The following is a 22,027-nucleotide window of genomic DNA, read 5'->3' as shown; positions in this document are numbered from 1 at the left end:
AGGCTTCTCCAAGTGCTTCTCCACTTCTAATGCTTCTCCAAGAGCTTCCCCACTTCTAGAAAGATGTATGAAGGATATGGAGGTGATTTGGGATGAGTTTGAGTGAGTGGTGATGGCTAAGGAAGATGAAATTCGTAGGGAAATGGAAGAGAAGAAAGCTGGAGTTGTTTTGGTGATTGTTGGAGTGTTTGGGATTGTGAGAGTGTTTGAGGATGGTTGGAGTGAATTGTGGGGTTGTGAATCCCAGGATTTGTTGTGTCTTGAATGTGGAATGGATGTGGTATTTATAGGGAGAGGGGAGTGATAAATCTGAATTCAATATGGCTAATGCATACAACACTTGCATTATAAAAGATGAATTGGTTGATGCACTTCACTAATGCATACAACACTTGCATTATAAAATCTGAATTGGTTGATGCACTTCACCAATAAATCCCACCAGCAGCCCTAGCTCATCTTCATGTCACAATGACCAAGCTTCCAACTAGCTACAATAGCTCATGCCTAGCTCACCATGACCAAGCTTCCAACCAGCTCATCCTCATGTCAGCATGACCAGAAACTTCAAGGGCTTACAACTTGGGCTTCTCTTAAGCAAATGATGACTTTAAGATGTCCATTGTGAAGTTCAGAATGTGTATGATCCAACCACACAAGTATTGGCCCAATCCAAGCTCGGAGGAGGAAGTTAAGGCCGAAACAAATTGCTAACTCGTTTTGCTCACTGACAAAAATCCATCCTGAGCATGGTTCAGTGTTTGCTAGGTTACGGCCTCCAGAGTTATTCAATGGGGCTGAAATTTGGATATGTTATAGTACACACCCATTGGAACAACTTTCATGAAGAATGCGGCCTCATCCGAGCTGTGTAGATTGCTGAAACAGATCTTGCAATGTGACCCACGAAACTGGACTGTAGGAAAAATGAGTTTGTCTTTAAGCTCTTCTTCCATTCATCCAAATTAGGCCTTAACATGCTTGAATTGCATGAATTATGCTCTCTTGCTCTATTAGCCTACAAAACACACAAATAGAGGCAAATAACTCAGAATTATAGGAAACTAAGCAAAAGAAGTAAGTAAATTGGGCATGTATATGTATGAAATTATGAGCTTAACACACCCCCAAACCTAGATTTTGCTAGTCCTCGAGCAAAACAAAAGAAAAACAAAGGTAAAAACAAAACAAGAAGTTAACTAGACCACTTTCGTAGGTAACTCGATTGCATTGAGCGTATGCAATAAGCCTTTAAACCTCTAGGCATCCCTAGTAGGAGGAGTTGTGTCTCCTGAGGGTTTAACAGATACGATACCCACAAACGTTTTTCTAACTCTACAAAACAAAATGGTTAGAAAAACAACTTTGAAATCAACTAATGAAAATGAAAGAAAGTTTTAGTCATACCTCCAACACCATAGAGTTGCCAAGATAGGTCATCAATCAGTGTGTACAAGTGGAAGCTATAGCTCAAAGGCACACAGTTTCAAAGCAAGCACACTCAAACCTTGAATAGAGAACATGCTTCGACTCTAATTCTCACAGATAACACTCAATCACTCAGAACCTATGTTTTAATTCTCTCAAGAAAGCATAAGTGAGTGTATGAAATAGAAGCACAAATTTGGTTAGATCTCATGAAAGGAATTAAATACGAAGAATAGAGATACACACAAACTTACCAGCACCCATGAATACATCCTCAAAGATCAGCTAGGTCTTTCACAATGTTGTAATGAAAGGCTAAGGTTTAGGGGAAATGGAAGAATTGGAAGGAAAAACAAATAACTTAAGAACATACCAAGGTTGCATGCTTCATTAATCTGCAAGGCATCATTGATTTAGATTGGCATGGCAGCAAACTTCATGGTATCACCTGGCATAGACTTTATTTTTCACACTTAGATCATATTGAAACACTTTCATCTTTGCTGATTTGATCTGCATCTTCTTTACTTTATTGCACAGATTCACACAAAATTTTTATTTAGGTACATGGCTGCAACTTCCTTGCTTCAAACTTTATGTTGGCAAACCTTGGTATATTTCTAAGTTACTAGGGTATGGCTACAATAGGTCAAGTATCTCAGATTGAGATACAAAGGTAGGGAAATGATGAGGGTGATAGAAGAAAAAGGCTTTAAGTGTTTGGCTTCAAGAGGGCTAATGGAACACACATATGGGTAGGGTGAAAAGAAAGCACATAGAATAGTTATACACACATAGCCTAGCATCACTTCAATGAGTTCATTCATGAATGAGAGTAAGCACATGATATCTGTAAAAGAGAATCATCCTTAGTATTCAATCAAAATGAAATGATGAGATCAATTAGAGTGAATTGAAGAAAATAAGTATGGATGAGAAATAGAACACTTTAAACCCTCTCAAGAAAGCAATTAGGCTCGATATAGCTCACTAGGGTAGTCTCCACTATTTTCCTTCAAGAATTTGAGCATGGTACTTTAGCCACCAGAATTCTAAGAGCAAAAGCTTTGTGAAGTGCAAAATTCTGATATGAAAACCTCAAATAGCAGCTCCATAGCATTGATTGTATGACATTCTTTAAAAAATAAAAATAAAAAAAATAGTGACAAGAGAACGAAAATTGAAAACACAAATGGATAAGAAAATTGAAATTGAAAACCTTCCCCCCAGACCTGAATTAAACATTGTCCTCAATGTGAAAGCATACAAAAGATGATTGAGAACAAACAAATGATAAAGGGAAAAGTTTAGAAGAAGGTTTAGGAAAAATATAAATAAAAAAAAATGAATAAATAAGCAACTCATGGATGACCAGTTAAGGGCCTCAGAAAACACAGCCAGGGGATCCGGGAAGGTTGGAGGGGTCACAATGGTCCCGCTTAAAACCCAAACTTCTTAGACACCGAAGGTGTCGCCTAAAGAACTCCTAGACACTGTATTGACGGAGGTGCTCACTGGGGTTACCAAAAGTTAGCTTATATGAAATTTTTTTATTTTATTTTTATATTTATTTATTTATAAAAAGGAACAGAAACTTAAAATGACTAAAATAAAAACAAAACAAGTAAAGAGAAAGGATAGAAATGCTCCCCCTTGATGCGATTAGGTCGATTGCTACCAAGCACCTTCTTCTTGAACACATGGGTTGCCTCCCAAGAAGCGCCTTAGTTACTGTCTTGGCAAGACATTGTGCAATCAGCTAAGTTGATGGTACGAAGGGAAGTTGATCTACCACATGGCCAGTTTGGATGCCAGCTGAAACTCCCTCATAGAATGGCTTTAAACGTTGTCCATTTACTTTGAAAGTCGAGCCATCTTTAGGGTTTTGAATCTCCACAGCTCCATAGGGAGAAACATTGACCACGGTGAATGGGCCTTGCCATCTAGACTTCAATTTTCCTGGAAAGAGACGCAAACGTGAGTTAAACAAAAGAACTGACATACCTTTGGAGAACTCTTTCCGTTGAATGTTTCTGTCATGGTAACTCTTGGTTCGTTCTTTGTAAAGCTTTGCATTCTCATAAGACTCATGTCTAATTTCTTCCAATTCATTGAGCTGAAACTTTCTTGCATGGCCTGCCTTGTCTAGATCAAAATTTAACTTCTTGATGGCCCAAAAAGCATTGTGTTCAAGCTCCATTGGCAGGTGACAAGCTTTCCCAAACACAAGACGATAAGGGCTCATTCCAATGGGAGTCTTATATGCAGTCCTATAAGCCCATAATGAATCATTGAGCTTGGCTGCCCAATCTTTCCTTGTATTGTTCACCACCTTCTCCAGGATGTGCTTAATTTCTCTATTGCTTATTTCCACTTGACCAGAAGTTTGCGGATGATATGGTGTAGAGACTCGATGGGTGATGTTGTACTTTTTCATGAGTGCTTCGAATGGCTTGTTACAGAAGTGGCTGCCTCCATCACTAATGACAGCCCTTGGAGTACCAAACCTTGTGAAAATATTATCCTTCAAGAACTTCAGCACCACCTTATAATCATTGGTTTTGGTGGCTATGGCTTCCACCCATTTAGACACATAATCAACAGCAACAAGTATGTAAGTATAACCAAAGGAAGATGGGAATGGTCCCATGAAATCAATACCCCACACATCGAAGAGCTCCACAACAAGTATGTTATTCAATGGCATTTCATTCCTGCGACTTATGTTCCCCATCCTTTGGCACCTATCACACTTAACACAAAAATTAAACACATCTTTGAATAGAGTGGGCCAAAAGAAACCAGATTGCAGAATTTTAAGTGCTGTTTTCTTAGCTCCAAAGTGACCTCCACAAGCCAATTCGTGGCTATGCCTAAGTATGCTTTCTTGCTCTTCTTCTGGAACACATCTTCTGATGAGTTGATCCGGGCAATGCTTGAATAAGAAAGGTTCATCCCAGACATAATGTTTCACCATGGAAAAGAACTTCTTCTTGTCCTGAGAAGTTAGATCATTTCTAAGAACACCACAAGTAAGATAATTAACAAAATCAGCATACCATGGCTCTTTGACTTGGGCAGCATATAGTTGTTCATCAGGGAAAGTCTCATTCAAGGGTAGCATAGCTGCTCCTTTTTCTTCAACCACAATTCTGCTCAAATGATCAGCTACCACATTCTCACATCCCTTCTTATCTCGAATCTCCAAATCGAATTCTTGCAGCAAGAGAATCCATCTAATCAAGCGTGGTTTGGCATCCTTCTTAGTGAGCAAGTATCTAAGAGCTGCATGGTCAGAATAAACAATTACTTTAGAACCAACAAGGTAAGAACGAAATTTTTCTAAAGCAAAAACCACAGCAAGCAACTCCTTCTCTGTTGTGGAGTAGTTGATTTGAGCATCATTCAAGGTCCGGCTAGCATAATGAATCACATGGGGCAGCTTGTTCTTCTTTTGACCTAAAACTGCACCAATAGCAAAGTCAGAGGCATCACACATTATTTCAAATGGTAAAGACCAATCCGGAGCTATGATAATAGGGGCTGAAGTTAGCTCCCTCTTCAAGGTAGTAAAAGCTTCCATGCAAGCTTCATTAAACTCAAAAACAGCATCCTTAGCAAGGAGATTACACAATGGCCTTGTAATGCTTGAGAAATTTTTGATGAACCTTCTATAGAATCCAGCATGACCTAGAAAGCTTCTAATTCCTTTAACAGAGGTAGGGGGTGGAAGATTTGAGATGAGGTCGATCTTGGCTTTATCCACTTCGATTCCCTTGCTTGAAATCACATGGCCTAGCACAATGCCTTGTCTCACCATGAAGTGACACTTCTCCCAATTCAAAATCAGATTTGTTTCCTGGCATCTTTTAAGCACTAGAGACAAGTGGTGAAGACAATTATCAAAAGAGGAACCAAAAACTGAAAAATCATCCATAAATACCTCAATGAATCGTTCCACCATATCTGAAAAGATTGACATCATGCATCTTTGGAAAGTTGCTGGGGCATTGCACAAACCGAATGGCATCCTTCTATAAGCAAACGTACCAAATGGGCATGTGAATGTGGTTTTCTCTTGGTCTTCCGGAGCAATGGGAATTTGATTATAACCTGAAAAACCATCAAGAAAACAATAGTAAGCATGGCCAGATAAACGTTCAAGCATTTGATCAATAAAAGGCAAGGGGAAATGATCTTTTCTAGTGGATGTGTTCAACTTCCTGTAATCAATGCAAACTCTCCAACCAGTGACAGTTCGTGTAGGAACTAGCTCATTCTTCTCATTCTTCACAACGGTGATTCCGGACTTCTTTGGAACAACTTGCACAGGGCTCACCCACTTAGAATCTGAAATTGGGTAGATGATTCCTACATCGAGTAGCTTTAAAACTTCAGCTCTAACCACCTCTTTCATGTTGGGATTTAGCCTCCTTTGGGCATCACGAGATGGTTTGCTGTCTTCTTCCATTAAAATCCGGTGCATGCACATGCTTGGACTAATTCCTTTGATGTCTGCTATGGTCCACCCAATGGCTGTTTTATGCTCTTTTAGAACTTTAATTAAGCTCTCTTCTTCATGTGAGGAGAGACCTGCAGCAATTATAACAGGGAGAGTTTCGTTAGCACCCAAATATGTATATTTAAGATTATTGGGAAGAGGTTTAAGTTCTAGCTTTGGTGGGATGACAATGGATGGCTCCAATTTCGTGGATGATGGTCCAAGAGGCTCGATTGGTGGCCTAAAGGATGGTGGGTATGGCGGAAACACTTCTAAGGCAGCCACCACTTCTTGGAACTCCGGTTCACAAAGATCTTCCTCTTCTTGTGTTAAGACAGCTTCTAGAGCATCATTAGACTTTCTCTGCAAAATTATGGAAGAAACCTCATGATCCACAACATCAATTGAAAAGCAAGAATCAAGAGAGATAGAAGGTTGAGATAGAGCATTAAGCATTTTAAATTCAACAGTTTCACCCAAAACAGTCATGGAGAGGGTGCTATCTTTCACTTTGATGATTGTGTCTGCAGTGGCCATGAATGGCCTGCCTAGAAGAATGGGATCAACACGATCTCCATTTGGATTGTCTTCCATGTCCATCACTACAAAATCAGCAGGGAGAATTAGTGTATTAACTTGAACTAGAATATCTTCAAAGCAACAAGCACCAATGGTTTGTGTAAGCTGGGACTTAAACCCAGTTCTCTTGCTTGTTGGGCAATTGTCCTTTTCTGTTGGACTACAAACACAACTTGTCCATTAACGTCATTAACTTTAAAACAAGAAATTGTGCAGTTAAGAAAAAAAAAATAATAAAGTAGGAAAGGCAAATAGAATCAAACAATGTTACCGATCCCCGGCAACGGCGCCAAAAACTTGTTGCTTCGATTCAGCTGCACCAAAATGGATTCAGCTGCATCCTCAACTTGTGATACTCGCAAGTGCACGAGCCGTTCGGTAGTATAGCATATGTAAGTGCGAGGTCGATCCCACGAGGATTGGTGATTGAATGATCCAATTTGTTTCCCCTACACAAAATAGAAATGAAAAAGAAAATAAATAAATAAATAAAAAGGAAATAACTCAAGCAAATAAGTTCCCAAGTTCAATTAGATTAACGGATTGATTCTAGCTAAAGTATGATTAAGCCATGGTGTTTGGTCATAACCTTGTGCTCCTAATTCCCTAATTTGATCATTTGTTGTCTAACCTAAAACTAAGCATTAGGAACCCATTAAGCATAGAAGAACAATTTAAACAACCAAGCATGTATCTAATCCCTGTTGTCGAATGTCCATACATACTCTTCTTATCCATAGTTCAATTCGAATTAAAGCATGGTGTCTACTCTTAATTCAAACCAAGATAGCTAACATGCAAGCCTAAATGGTGATCAATCATTCAAACTAGCATATTAACTTATAAGCATAATGAATAAGAACAAAAACCATAATTGAAACTTGGAAACTAATTAAACTTGAATACTTAAGAAAGAATGTACATTACAATAAAAGTAAAGTGGAACTAAGAAAACTTGAAAGAAAATTTAGTAAACTCATTTTGTTACAACAATTGACAACTTGAAAGGAAACTAAGAGAATTTGAGGGAGAGAAGGAAAGGGAGCTCTAGAGAAGTGTTTGAGAGCTCCCCCCCTTGGGGTGTGTTTTGAAGCTTGAAGGCTTCTCTATTTATAGGGCTAAGAGGGAGGAACAACATGATGAAATCCAACACCACCATTCCTCTTTTAATACAACCCATAACTCACACTTCATCTTGTCTATGTTAGTGTGGTTGGAATCAATCTCATCCCATACTCCTTTTGCTGCACCTCAAGCTTTCTTCACATGGGATCAAAGGTGATCAATTGTGGCTGCCTTTTACTGCCAACCCATGTGGTCTTCTTTTGGTTGTTGAACAAAAACGAGTCTTCTGAACCAGACTTGGTGTAGGAAGGTCATAGGTTTCAAAACGTATCCAATGGTGCTCAAATTTGGATATGTTATACTAGACACCCATTGGAACAACCTCTATGAAGAAAGTATTCCCATCGGAGCAGTAGAAGTGTGCGTTTTGGGCCTTGCAAGTTGGCAGCCGAACAGAGACTGGAATTGACTTCATTTCATTTATGCTTTACATGCATGCACATGCTTTCTCTTTAATAGCTCCATTATGTACCAACTTGCTCCTTTAGAATTTCATTGCTGGAATGCCTCCCCACTTCACTCATTATGTTGGATCCAAAGTCAGTTGCAGCATGGGTGAGGCACATGGCTTAAAGGAGGAGACAAGGCTCAAAGCTGGCAGCTGCAAATCCTGCTGAGCAAGGTTGAGTGTTGGGCGGGCTGAGCACTCCACAAATGTCCAATTGGGCTGAAATTTGGATATGTTGTACTAGACACCCATTGGAACAAGTTTCATGAAGATCTTCACCTCCTCCAAGCCCCATAGCATGCTGATCCAAGGCCAAGAAGCTGACCTACGAAATTGGGCTGGAAAGGAGTTGTAGCCAAAATGTGTTTGTCTTTAAGCCCTTGTTCCATTCACCCAAATCAAGCCTTAACATGCATGGATTGCATCATTTCCTATCCAAAGTCATCATTGTTACCTAAATGTCAATTAACTGAAAGATAAACACAAAAAGGATTAAAAGCACAAGTTTAACTCAAAAACATAACCAAATCATAAGCTAGAAGAGTACAAAATGATATACAATTATGAACCGATCAAATACCCCCAAACCTAGATTTTGCTAGTCCTCGAGCAAAACAACACAAAACAGAGTTAAAAACAAAATAAGAAGTTAACTAAACCACTTCCGCAGGTAACTCGATTGCATTGAGCAAATGCAACAAGCCTTTAAACCTCTAGGCATCCCTAGTAGGAGGAGTTGTGTCTCCTGAGGGTTTAACAGAAACGATACCCACAAACGTTTTACTCACTCTACAAAACAAAGTGGTTAGAAAACTTTACTAAATTTGTTAGTCCTTAAGCAAAATAAAACAAAAACAAAAACCAAAATAAAAATAATTACAAAACCAAAATAAAAAAAAATAAAAATAAAAAGCAAAATAAAAGAAACATAAAAACAGAAATAATTAAAAACTCAAAACAATCTTTCCGAACATTTTATGAAGAGAAATGACTCATGCACATGACTCAAAAATAAAAGCTCAGTTTTTAGACAATATTTACAAGGTGGCAAAGTTCAAAACACAACATGCTCAAAGTGTAGTAGTGTGATAGCCAAATGCAACAAATTCCCCAATCTTAGTTTTTACACAATTTCAAAAATCATACCAAACACAAATGCAACTTCAAATCTCACCAAAGTTGTCCTCTCACAAATGAATCACTCAGAAGAGGGCTACAATGCAACACTCAGTTATAAACATGAGATTAGAGTTAAATCATAAGGGACTTAACTCAAAAATAGGAAGATGAAGAACTTGCATTAATATGATCTCAAGAAGGATGCCGAACACTTTAAAGTAAGAAAATGCATGCAATTCAACCATATGACATTTAAGATCAATTTAGGTCTTTATTATAGGTTGTAATAGGGCTAAGGGTGTAAGGTGAGTGAGAAATGAAAGGTATGGATAATACAAAGTCCAAGGAACTCACAATGTAAGAGCATAAAAAAAAGTTTACAAGACTTCGAATCATCACGATTAGATTTTTTTCTTTTACATGATCAAAACTCCTTATACCTTCATTTACAATGGTTTACACTTCTTTCCAAACAACAATTATTTTTGAAGGCCCAAAAATGAATTTTCAATCAACCACCACTTAATCACAACATTTTTTTTTTCTTTTCTTTTCTTTCACCAATTGTGTGAATTTCTCTTCTTTTTTTTTTCTTTTCTTTCACCAATTGAGTGAAATTTTTTTTTTTTTCTTTATGTAATATCCCTTCCCAAACTTAGCATGAAAAACACATCCGAATTAGAGCTCATGAGTTCCTTAGAAAGGTAAATATTTGTTTTTCGGGCTAAGGCGAGGAAATATAATTGGTAAAATGAAAGAAAAGGTTTACATGTAGGCTCAAAATGGTTAACAATGGAAAATCATGCTTAAGCATGCATAAGGTTAGCTTGAAAGGCACAAACGATCCAAAGAGGGCCTTAATATCATTTCTTAAATGTCATGAAATCAAATTGCAAAAGAATGAATGACTTTTAAGTGTTCAACCAAATCAATGAATAATGAGATCAAACAACAACTTTGATGACAAGAAAATAAAGAGTATGTGTATAACACTCATGAAATGAAGCACAAGGCTCAAAAGCTCACATTATATGGTTATATAAGTCTAATTTATGCTTGATACAATTCTTTAGGTCATGCAAATCCTTTAATTGGAGAATTATGAAACAAATGGCAAGTGCAAAGAAGGTTTCAAACATATCATGCTAGAACGATGCCAAATTAATTAATTAAAATTTTTTTTTTAACAATAGAAATTTACAAGGAAAAAAAAAATTAAATAATAAATAAATAAATAAAATTCAATTTTCATTTAAGTCATGCAAACATTTATCACAATCTCATCAAATGTGTTCGGAAAGTGAATAAAATCAAAATCAAAATAAAATAAAAATAAAAGCAAGACTTAAACAAAATAAAATTAAAATAAAAACAAGCAAATAAAAAATAAATTAAATTAAATTAAGGAAAAACCAAATTTACATGCTAAACTCCAATACCCCCAAACCTAGAAATGAACATTGTCCTCAATGTTTAAAAATTAGCCACAAGCAATGTCATAACAAGAAATGGAAGGTACTAAAGTAAATATAAAATCACAAAACACATAAGAATTAAAATACAAAAATAAAATAATTACAAAATAAAAAAAATTCAAAACAAACAAACAAAAGAAACGAAACAGTAACACACTCAAAACAGTAAGTCCTAAACAAACAATCTTACGCAAACCAAAACCCAAACGATTGAAAGCCCAACCCAAAAGAAGTTAACACACTTTGAAACCTAACAACGGTGAAAACCCGACCCGCAATGAAATCCGAAGCCCACACGTTTGTTTTATTTTTATTTTTATTTTATTTTTATGAAAAGAAAGAGTGTGGTCCCTGCTGCCTCGGTTCCTAGGAAGTGACAGGCAAAAGGAGTTAGGGACGTGTCGGCGCGCAGAGGCCGCTTTCACATCCCCCAAGCCTGAATTACTGGCCTCTTGGGTGAAGCGGGACGACTTTTTCACTTTGAAGGTTGTGAAAGGTGAAAATGCAATTAAGGGGAGGTTGGGAAATGGGTGCGGCGATATATAGAGATAAGCCGTAAGGGCCGCACATAACCCAGAACCGCAGCGGCTAGGGTTTAGCAAACTAAGTCTATAAAAAGGTAAAAAGAACGGGTGAAAAACACAAACTCAGAAACACACAAAACAGAAAAGAAAGAAGAACAAAGAGTGAGAAATCAAATGGCCTCTTCCTACCCTTTTTCGTTGGATCTCAACCTAGCTCCACCGACTCAGACACGAGGCCAAGCAGCGGCACCAGTATGGATGCCCTACTTTGCTTCCGCACGGGGGCCTGTGACAGTAACTGACTCAATACTCCTGGACAACGATGTTGCCATTGGAGTGGCTAGAAATTTAGTGACTTCTAAAGATATACGTGTGCTGGGGACAAGGGATGACAACCGGGTCGTGAGCGATGCCCTGGCACTGAGCGTGCAGAGTACGGCAACAGTCGCAAGTTTGGGTCATCGCCTACTTGCGAAGTCCCATGAGGTAGAGGTGCTAAAGGGTCAGTTGGCGGCGGAGCGAAGTATGGTTGAAGAGTGTCAGAGTGCTATAAAAAGCTTGAAAAGGGAGAGGGCAAGGATAGTGGAGGTGAATCGACACCAGCTAGAAGTATTGCGGGACGAGAATAAAAACCTATCAAAGATGGTAGAGTTGTATTCTCGCGACATGCGAAAGCAGCTGGAGGACCTAGACCGACCGGGTAAACGCAAACAAGCAAATCGCGAGAGTAGTTACGCTCAAGCTAAGATTGCGATCTTTGGGAGCTCAAATGATGAGCCCCAAGAAGCTGTGCGTGAAGCCCCGGAAGAGGACAGCCAGAGGGCCAAACTAAAGGCTCCTATGGTCGAGACACCGAGCACTGTGAAGAAATGATTTCTACTGCTAATTGTTGTTTTTTATTTTATTTTGGTTGTTTTTGTTTTTGGTTATTTTGTTTCGGAAATAAAATAGTAAAGTTGCAGAAGGAAAAAGAAAACGGAAAAGAAAGCGCATCTCCCAAACTTAAATCAAACGAAGACGACAAACGGAAAAGAAAGCACAGTTCCCTAACTAAAATAAAATAAAGATGATAGCCGAAAGGGAAAAGCAAAAACACAAAGCTCTAGAAAATGAAAGTAATGGGCAAAAACACAAAACACCAGAAAACACGGAGGAAAAAAAAAAAGTAAAGTAAAGTAAAGGTGCTCCCCCTTGAAGCGATTAGGTCGAGCATGCCCGGGAAATCCGAAAGGGTGTCGACTCCTTCATCAGCATATGTCTATTTAAAGCACACCTCTGCAAGCGGATGATACCCAGCATTTCTTCCTGCAAACTCAAGGAAAAACATCAAAAAAATTCAGAAGCAAAACAAATGGCATCCTCATGCACTCACCTTGATGATCTCAACCTTGAGCTCTCACTTGCACCACCGAATGCCCAGACAAGGGCTTCTCCAACTCCTGTCTTCCCAAACTCCACATATCATCACGGCACGGCCTCAAACTTTGCTGAGGCAATACCGAACTTTGCTGAGGCAATGCCGAACAGAGCAGTGCTACTGGGTGGCATGATTAGTAGTATACTCACACCGGCAGATCATCTGCATGTGGCACAACGGTCGGACAAGGTGGCAGTGGAGGAGTCCCACACTTTATCTGTGCTCCATGCGGTCTCGGCTACCAATTTGGGCATGCGATTACTGGCGAGGACACGTGAGTGTGCCGCGCTGAGCGAGGAAGTGGCTTCCTTGAAGGCTATGGTGGCAGACTTTCAGAAGCGGCTTTACTGTGCCAATCAACATGTGGAAGCACTGCAGAGAAAGAATGAGGACCATGTAGAGCTGCTGCAGATTCTACAAGTGCGAGACAATAGAGGCAAGCCATGATGATGATGAAGATGAAGATGAAGAAGAAGATGATGATGATGTTGTTTTTTATTTTTATTGTTTTTGTTTTTGTTTTTTGTTTTTTGTTTTTTTTTTTTTAATTTAACGTTTGAAATAAAAATGTGTTTTAACACTCAGAAATAAACTAACCAACCAAACCACGTAAATAAATACATAAACTAACTTAACAAAATAAAAACAAAACAAATCAAAAACAAAGACACAACAGAAAAGAAAACAAAGAAAATAAAAATAAACTTAATTTAAAAACACACAAATATACAAGCAACTCACGGATGACCAGTTAAGGGCCTCAGAAAACACAGCCAGGGGATCCGGGAAGGTTGGAGGGGTCACAATGGTCCCGCTTAAAACCCAAACTTCTTAGACACCGAAGGTGTCGCCTATAGAACTCCTAGACACTGTATTGACGGAAGTGCTCACTGGGGTTACCAAAAGTTAGCTTATATGAAAAATCTTTTCTTTTTTAAATTTTTAAGATAAAAAACAAAAACAAATTAAGATAAAATGAAACAACAAACCATAAATGAAAATGAACTAAGTACTCTAAACAAACTCAAACAAACGAAATAAATTGTTGTACTAAAAGAAACAAACCAAGAAACCAAAGAAAAACACAAACAGCACTTTCTATCACCTATTTATCACCATTACGGAAATAAACAGAAATCAAAGAAGAGAAAGGATTGAAATGCTTCCCCTTGAAGCGATTAGGTCGATCATGGATGCACTTGGAGGGCGCGACTTCTCCCATTGCTCCACACTTCCCATTTTTATGATTGAAGTTGCCATCTCTCTCCATTTTTATTAAGCTATCATAAATTGCTAAAACAAACACACAAACTTGAAATGGAATTAAAAGGATTAGGAAATAAAAACTAAAATAAAAAGGAAAATCAACACCATCCAATTCCATGCTTCAAAGCAACAAGCACCAATGGTTTGTGTAAGCTGGGACTTAAACCCAGTTCTCTTGCTTGTTGGGCAATTGTCCTTTTCTGTTGGACTACAAACACAACTTGTCCATTAACGTCATTAACTTTAAAACAAGAAATTGTGCAGTTAAGAAAAAAAAAAATAATAAAGTAGGAAAGGCAAATAGAATCAAACAATGTTACCGATCCCCGGCAACGGCGCCAAAAACTTGTTGCTTCGATTCAGCTGCACCAAAATGGATTCAGCTGCATCCTCAACTTGTGATACTCGCAAGTGCACGAGCCGTTCGGTAGTATAGCATATGTAAGTGCGAGGTCGATCCCACGAGGATTGGTGATTGAATGATCCAATTTGTTTCCCCTACACAAAATAGAAATGAAAAAGAAAATAAATAAATAAATAAAAAGGAAATAACTCAAGCAAATAAGTTCCCAAGTTCAATTAGATTAACGGATTGATTCTAGCTAAAGTATGATTAAGCCATGGTGTTTGGTCATAACCTTGTGCTCCTAATTCCCTAATTTGATCATTTGTTGTCTAACCTAAAACTAAGCATTAGGAACCCATTAAGCATAGAAGAACAATTTAAACAACCAAGCATGTATCTAATCCCTGTTGTCGAATGTCCATACATACTCTTCTTATCCATAGTTCAATTCGAATTAAAGCATGGTGTCTACTCTTAATTCAAACCAAGATAGCTAACATGCAAGCCTAAATGGTGATCAATCATTCAAACTAGCATATTAACTTATAAGCATAATGAATAAGAACAAAAACCATAATTGAAACTTGGAAACTAATTAAACTTGAATACTTAAGAAAGAATGTACATTACAATAAAAGTAAAGTGGAACTAAGAAAACTTGAAAGAAAATTTAGTAAACTCATTTTGTTACAACAATTGACAACTTGAAAGGAAACTAAGAGAATTTGAGGGAGAGAAGGAAAGGGAGCTCTAGAGAAGTGTTTGAGAGCTCCCCCCCTTGGGGTGTGTTTTGAAGCTTGAAGGCTTCTCTATTTATAGGGCTAAGAGGGAGGAACAACATGATGAAATCCAACACCACCATTCCTCTTTTAATACAACCCATAACTCACACTTCATCTTGTCTATGTTAGTGTGGTTGGAATCAATCTCATCCCATACTCCTTTTGCTGCACCTCAAGCTTTCTTCACATGGGATCAAAGGTGATCAATTGTGGCTGCCTTTTACTGCCAACCCATGTGGTCTTCTTTTGGTTGTTGAACAAAAACGAGTCTTCTGAACCAGACTTGGTGTAGGAAGGTCATAGGTTTCAAAACGTATCCAATGGTGCTCAAATTTGGATATGTTATACTAGACACCCATTGGAACAACCTCTATGAAGAAAGTATTCCCATCGGAGCAGTAGAAGTGTGCGTTTTGGGCCTTGCAAGTTGGCAGCCGAACAGAGACTGGAATTGACTTCATTTCATTTATGCTTTACATGCATGCACATGCTTTCTCTTTAATAGCTCCATTATGTACCAACTTGCTCCTTTAGAATTTCATTGCTGGAATGCCTCCCCACTTCACTCATTATGTTGGATCCAAAGTCAGTTGCAGCATGGGTGAGGCACATGGCTTAAAGGAGGAGACAAGGCTCAAAGCTGGCAGCTGCAAATCCTGCTGAGCAAGGTTGAGTGTTGGGCGGGCTGAGCACTCCACAAATGTCCAATTGGGCTGAAATTTGGATATGTTGTACTAGACACCCATTGGAACAAGTTTCATGAAGATCTTCACCTCCTCCAAGCCCCATAGCATGCTGATCCAAGGCCAAGAAGCTGACCTACGAAATTGGGCTGGAAAGGAGTTGTAGCCAAAATGTGTTTGTCTTTAAGCCCTTGTTCCATTCACCCAAATCAAGCCTTAACATGCATGGATTGCATCATTTCCTATCCAAAGTCATCATTGTTACCTAAATGTCAATTAACTGAAAGATAAACACAAAAAGGATTAAAAGCACAAGTTTAACTCAAAAACATAACCAAATCATAAGCTAGAAGAGTACAAAATGATATACAATTATGAACCGATCAAATACCCCCAAACCTAGATTTTGCTAGTCCTCGAGCAAAACAACACAAAACAGAGTTAAAAACAAAATAAGAAGTTAACTAAACCACTTCCGCAGGTAACTCGATTGCATTGAGCAAATGCAACAAGCCTTTAAACCTCTAGGCATCCCTAGTAGGAGGAGTTGTGTCTCCTGAGGGTTTAACAGAAACGATACCCACAAACGTTTTACTCACTCGAAATTGGACAATTCAAGTTCAACGGCAGTTCGTTCGTAATTGGAGTGGTTGGTGTATTCCATACTTCTAGCAATTGGATTTCACTCAAAACACACCAAATGACTCCTCCCACCATATTATGATGTTGCCCAAGTTTTGGGCTCGATCCGAAATCAATAGGTGTTCGAAATTGGACAATTCAAGTTCAACGGCAGTTCGTTCGTAATTGGAGTGGTTGGTGTATTCCATACTTCTAGCGATTGGATTTCGCTCAAAACTAACCAAATGACTACTCCCACCATATTATGGTTTTGCCCAAGTTTTGGGCTCGATCCGACATCAATAGGTGTTCGAAATTGGACAATTAAAGTTCAACGGCAGTTCGTTCCTAATTGGAGTTGTCGGTGTATTCCACACTTCTAGCGATTGGATTTCACTCAAAACTCACCAAATGACTCCTTTCACCATGTTATGATGTTGTCCAAGTTTTGGGGTCGATCCGAAATCAATAGGTGTGAGAAATTGGTCAATTCAATTTCAACGACTGTTCGTTCCTAATTGGAGTGGTTGGTGTATTCCATACTTCTAGCGATTCGATTTCACTCAAAACTCACCAAATGAGTCCTCCCACCATATTATGATGTTGCCCAAGTTTTGGACTCGATCCGAAATCAATAGGTGTGAGAAATTGGACAATTCAAGTTCAACGGCAGTTCGTTCCTAATTGGAGTGGTTGGTGTATTCCGTACTTCTAGCGATTGGATTTCACTCAAAACTCACCAAATGACTCCTCCCACCATAATATGATGTTGTACAAGTTTGGGGTTCGATCTGAAATCAACAGGTGTGAGAAATTGGACAATTCAAGTTCAACGGCAGTTCATTCCTAATGGGAGTGGTAGGTGTATTCCATACTTCTAGCGATTGGATTTCACTCAAAACTCACTAAATGACTCCTCCCTCCATATTACGATGTTGCCCAAGTTTTGGTCTCGATCTGAAATCAATAGGTGTTCCAAATTGGACAATTCAAGTTCAACGGCAGTTCGTTCCTAATTGGAGTGGTTGGTGTATTCCATACTTCTATCGATTGCATTTCACTCAAAACTCACCAAATGACTCCTCCCACCATATTATGATGTTGCCCAAGTTTTGGGCTCGATCCGAAATCAATAGGTGTTCGAAATTGGACAATTCAAGTTCAACGGCAGTCCGTTCCTAATTGGAGTTGTCGGTGTATTCCACACTTCTAGCGATTGGATTTCACTCAAAACTCACCAAATGACTCCTTTCACCATGTTATGATGTTGTCCAAGTTTTGGGCTCGATCCGAAATCAATAGGTGTGAGAAATTGGTCAATTCAATTTCAACGACTGTTCGTTCCTAATTGGAGTGGTTGGTGTATTCCATACTTCTAGCGATTCGATTTCACTCAAAACTCACCAAATGAGTCCTCCCACCATATTATGATGTTGCCCAAGTTTTGGGCTCGATCCGAAATCCATAGGTGTTCCAAATTGGACAATTCAAGTTCAACGGCAGTTCCTTCCTAATTGGAGTGGTTGGTGTATTCCATACTTCTAGCGATTGGATGTCCCTCAAAACTCACCAAATGACTCCTCCCACCATATTATGATGTTGCCGAAGTTTTGAGCTCGATCCGAAATCAATAGGTGTTCTAAATTGGACAATTCAATTTCAACGGCAGTTCGTTCCTAATTGGAGTGGTTGGTGTATTCCATACTTCTAGCGATTGGATTTCACTCAAAACTCATCAAATGACTCCTCACACCATATTATGATGTTGCCCAAGTTTTGGGCTCGATCCGAAATAAATAGGTGTTCCAAATTGGACAATTCAAGTTCAACGGCAGTTCGTTCCTAATTGGAGTGGTTGGTGTATTCCATACTTCTAGCGATTGGATTTGACTCAAAACTTCCCAAATGACTCCTCCCACCATATTATGATGTTTCCCAAGTTTTGGTCTGGATCCGAAATCAATAGGTGTTCCAAATTGGACAATTCAAGTTCAACGGCAGTTCGTTCCTAATTGGAGTGGTTGGTGTATTCCTTACTTCTAAAGATTGGATTTCGCTCAAAACTCACTAAATGACTCCTCCGACCATATTATGATGTTGCCCAAGTTTTCGTCTCGATCCGAAATCAATAGGTGTTCCAAATTGGACAATTCAAGTTCAACGGCACTTCGTTCCTAATTCGAGTGCTTGGTGCATTCCATACTTCTAGCGATTGGATTGCACTCAAAAACTCACCAAATGACTCCTCCCACCATATTATGATGTTGCCCAAGTTTTGGGCTCGATCCGAAATCAATTGGTGTTCGAAATTGGACAATTCAAGTTCAACGGCAGTTCGTTCGTAACTGGAGTGGTTGGTGTATTCCATACTTCTAGCGATTGGATTTCACTCAAAACTCACCAAATGACTCCTCCCACCATATTATGATGTTGCCCAAGTTTTGGGCTCGATCCGAAATCAATAGGTGTTCCAAATTGGACAATTCAAGTTCACCGGCAGTTCGTTCCTAATTGGAGTGGTTGGTGTATTCCATACTTCTAGCGATTGGATTTCACTCAAAACTTACCAAATGACTCCTCCCACCATATTATGATGTTGCCCAAGTTTTGGGCTCGATCCGAAATCAATAGGTGTGAGAAATTGGACAATTCAAGTTCAACAGCAGTTCGTTCCTAATTGGAGTGGTTGGTGTATTCCATACTTCTAGCGATTGGATTTCACTCAAAACTCACTAAATGACTCCTCCCACCATATTATGATGTTGCCCAAGTTTGGGGCTCGATCCGAAGTCAATAGGTATGAGAAATTGGACAATTCAAGTTCAACGGCAGTTCGTTCCTAATTGGAGTGGTCGGTGTATTCCATACTTCTATCGATTGGATTTCACTCAAAACTCACCAAATGACTCCTCCAACCATATTATGATGTTGCCCAAGTTTTGGTCGCGATCCGAAATCAATAGGTGTTCCAAATTGGACAATTCAAGTTCAACGACAGTTCAATCCTAATTGGAGTGGTTGGTGTATTCCATACTTCTAGCGATTGGATTTCACTCAAAACTCCCCAAATGACTCCTCCCACCATATTATGATGTTGCCCAAGTTTTGGGCTCGATCCGAACACAATAGGTGTGAGAAATTGGACAATTTAAGTTCAACGGCAGTTCGTTCCTAATTGGAGTTGTTGGTGTATTCCATACTTCTAGCGATTGGATTTCACTCAAAACTCACCAAATGACTCCTCCCACCATAGTATGATGTTGCCCAAGTTTGGGGTTCCATCCGAAATCAATAGGTGTGAGAAATTGGACAATTCAAGTTCAACGGCAGTTCGTTCCGAATTGGAGTGGTTGGTGTATTACATACTTCTAGCGATTGGATTTCACTCAAAACTCACCAAATGACTCCTCCCACCTTATTATGATGTTGCCCAAGTTTTGGGCTCGATCCGAAATCAATAGGTGTTCCAAATTTGACAATTCAAGTTCACCGGCAGTTCGTTCCTAATTGGAGTGGTTGGTGTATTCCATACTTCTAGCGATTGGATTTCACTCAAAACTCACCAATTGACGCCTCCCACCATATTATGATGTTGCCCAAGTTTTGGGCTCGATCCGAAATCAATAGGTGTGAGAAATTGGACAATTCAAGTTCAACAGCAGTTCGTTCCTAATTGGAGTGGTTGGTGTATTCCATACTTCTAGCGATTGGATTTCACTCAAAACTCACCAAATGACTCCTCCCACCATATTATGATGTTGCCAAAGTTAGGGGTTCGATCTGAAATCAATAGGAGTGAGAAATTGGACAATTCAAGTTCAACGGCAGTTCGTTCCTAATTGGAGTGGTTGGTGTATTCCATACTTCTAGCGATTGGATTTCACTCAAAACTCACCAATTGACGCCTCCCACCATATTATGATGTTGCCCAAGTTTTGGGCTCGATCCGAACTCAATAGGTGTGAGAAATTGAACAATTTAAGTTCAATGGCAGTTCGTTCCTAATTGGAGCGTTTGGTGTATTCCATACTTCTAGCGATTGGATTTCACTCAAAACTCACCAAATGACTCCTCCCACCATATTATGATGTTGCCAAAGTTAGGGGTTCGATCTGAAATCAATAGGAGTGAGAAATTGGACAATTCAAGTTCAACGGCAGTTCGTTCCTAATTGGAGTGGTTGGTGTATTCCATACTTCTAGCGATTGGATTTCACTCAAAACTCACCAAATGACTCCTCCCACCATATTATGATGTTGCCCAAGTTTTGGGCTCGATCCGAAATCAATAGGTGTGAGAAATTGAACAATTCAAGTTCAACGGCAGTTCGTTCCTAATTGGAGTGGTTGGTGTATTCCGTACTTCTAGCGATTGGATTTCACTCAAAACTCCCCAAATGACTCCTCCCACCATATTATGATGTTGCCCAAGTTTTGGGCTCGATCCGAACACAGTAGGTGTGAGAAATTGGACAATTTAAGTTCAACGGCAGTTCGTTCCTAATTGGAGTTGTTGGTGTATTCCATACTTCTAGCGATTGGATTTCACTCAAAACTCACCAAATGACTCCTCCCACCATAGTATGATGTTGCCCAAGTTTGGGGTTCCATCCGAAATCAATAGGTGTGAGAAATTGGACAATTCAAGTTCAACGGCAGTTCGTTCCGAATTGGAGTGGTTGGTGTATTACATACTTCTAGCGATTGGATTTCACTCAAAACTCACCAAATGACTCCTCCCACCATATTATGATGTTGCCCAAGTTTTGGGCTCGATCCGAAATCAATAGGTGTGAGAAATTGGACAATTCAAGTTCAACAGCAGTTCGTTCCTAATTGGAGTGGTTGGTGTATTCCATACTTCTACCGATTGGATTTCACTCAAAACTCACTAAATGACTCCACCCACCATATTATGATGTTGCCCAAGTTTTGGTCGCGATCCGAAAGCAATAGGTGTTCCAAATTGTACAATTCAAGTTCAACGGCAGTTCGTTCGTAATTGGAGTGGTTGGTGTATTCCATACTTCTAGCGATTGGATTTCACTCAAAACTCACCAAATGACTCCTCCCACCACATTATGATGTTGCCCAAGTTTTGGGCTCGATCCGAAATCAATAGGTGTTCCAAATTGGACAATTCAAGTTCAACGGCAGTTCGTTCCTAATTGGAGTGGTTGGTGTATTACATACTTCTAGCGATTGGATTTCACTCAAAACTCACCAAATGACTCCTCCCACCATAGTATGATGTTGCCCAAGTTTGGGGTTCCATCCGAAATCAATAGGTGTGAGAAATTGGACAATTCAAGTTCAACGGCAGTTCGTTCCTAATTGGAGTGGTTGGTGTATTCCATACTTCTAGCGATTGGATTTCACTCAAAACTCACCAAATGACTCCTCCCACCATATTATGATGTTGCCCAAGTTTTGGGCTCGATCCGAAATCAATAGGTGTGAGAAATTGAACAATTCAAGTTCAACGGCAGTTCGTTCCTAATTGGAGTGGTTGGTGTATTCCGTACTTCTAGCGATTGGATTTCACTCAAAACTCACCAAATGAGTCCTCCCACCATATTACGATGTTGCCCAAGTTTTGGGCTCGATCCGAAATCAATAGGTGTTCCAAATTGGACAATTCAAGTTCAACGGCAGTTCGTTCCTAATTGGAGTGGTTGGTGTATTTCATACTTCTCGCGATTGGATTTCACTTA

Source organism: Prunus avium, chromosome 8 (assembly GCF_965620075.1).
Source record: "Prunus avium chromosome 8, drPruAviu1.hap1.1, whole genome shotgun sequence".
Taxonomy (NCBI): domain Eukaryota; kingdom Viridiplantae; phylum Streptophyta; class Magnoliopsida; order Rosales; family Rosaceae; genus Prunus; species Prunus avium.
Note: the sequence above shows the minus strand (reverse complement) of the source record.